Raw genomic sequence first — 1,872 nt, 5'->3', positions numbered from 1 at the left:
GAGGATCCCAGAGCAAGTGGTAGTGGACTACTTGCCATTCGTCAAGGAACTCCGAGCTTTGGGCACTCCAGAGTTTGAGGGTTCTCTTAGCCCTGAGGCAGCAGAAGACTGGATCATCAAGATCACCCACCACTTCAACTACATCCGATGTCCGCTGGAGTACCGTACTGAGTTAGCAAGCCATCATCTGGCTGGCACAGCTCGCCACTGGTGGGAGGAAGTCGTACGTGAGGCTCCCGCAGGACACCAATTCTCGTGGGAAGAGTTCCGAGTGGAGTTCGAGCAAAAGTATTATCGGAGGCAAGATCAGGCCCACCGTATTGTGGAATTCCTTCGTCTCGAACAGGGTAACCTGATTGTTCGAGAGTATGAAGCTGAATTCAACCGGCTGCTAAAATAGGGAGGCCACCTAGTGCCCACCGAGGAGTACAAGATCCAGAAATTCATTGCTGGGTTAGCTTCTCTCAGGAGGAGAATCGAGTGCCATGAGTACCCTACGTTCAGTCGGTACATCAACCAACTCGACAAGGTGGAACGGAGCGAGAAGGAGAAGATGGACGCAAAGATACAAGACCGTGGTCCATACAGGAGAGTGTCGATCAACTGTCCCCCGGTGAGGATTGGGCAGACGAGTCAACCCCGCGACAAGGGGAAGGCTCTAGCGTTTCGTCCCACGACCCCGACCCAACCACTACAGTATAGGATGATGGATGTGATGCTCTAGGATGATCATACGATATGAGAACTATGTATGATACGATGTATTTATTGGATGAATGCATTGTTTGTTCATTATTTATTTTGCGTATTTGATAAATAATGAAATCCATGGATCGTTATGAACGATCCTAAATTCCTTAGTCGCTTGTCATTGTGGGAGTAATGATGAATTAAGACTAACATGAGGCGTGATGGATGATCATGGATGAAATCCATGGATCGTTATGAACGATCCTAAATTCCTTAGTCGCTTGTCATTGTGGGAGTAATGATGAATTAAGACTAACATGAGGCGTGATGGATGATCATGGTGATGATTGATACGTGTGTACCGAGTCTAGAATTTATACCCGATTCACAACTCACCGCAAGGATACGGATCGTCGTAACACGGGGTCGAACACAAGGACCGGTTGCTAAGTCTAAATCTCAATCGAGACTAAATCAAAGCAAGGAAGTAGAAGTGATGGTGGAAGTATATGGAAAGAATAGAAAATAAGGAAATAAAGCAATAAAAACGTGTAAGCTAGTAATCTAAGATGACCGTGGGTGTCGGGACCGTATTCGCGTGTATGGGTATATGCTAAGCATGCGAGAATCACGATATTGAATTTTTATTCGGGAATCGTCAAGCAACAAAAATAGAGAAATCACCTCCCGGCATATAACTCACTCTCTAAAGTTCTCTAAATCCATATCCCTATGTGATTTATCAAACTAGATGCATAAAGAACACTATCATCAATCCTAGATCGATCAAACCATATTCCTATGTGAATAATACGAACTATTCTATCGATTTCGATCCGAAACTAAACTCATATTCCTATGTAGTTCAGAATCTCAAACAATTGCCAAGGGGTCAGCAAACACCAATCGAATAAAGCACAAATCAATAAAACCGAAACAAATCCAAATCGCAACCAAGTTAGGGTTCAAACATACACAAAACACAAACGAATCCCTAACCCACAACCGTGGATCTACTCACGGTTCATGGAAAAACACTGAGCAAAACTAGAAACAGAAAGAAAAGAGGGAGAAGAAAGACCCATGTCGACAGCAAGCGATCTTCACGTTCCAACTCTCCTTCTTCTTCCCGAAATCCCGTAAAACTCCTATTTCTCTCACCAAAGCTCTCCAAAAGTCTGT

The sequence above is a fragment of the Tarenaya hassleriana genome, unplaced genomic scaffold (genome assembly GCF_000463585.1).
Source record: "Tarenaya hassleriana unplaced genomic scaffold, ASM46358v1 Cleome74, whole genome shotgun sequence".
NCBI lineage: Eukaryota > Viridiplantae > Streptophyta > Magnoliopsida > Brassicales > Cleomaceae > Tarenaya > Tarenaya hassleriana.
The sequence above is the reverse complement of the archived record's forward strand: the minus strand, read 5'-3'. Positions refer to the sequence as shown.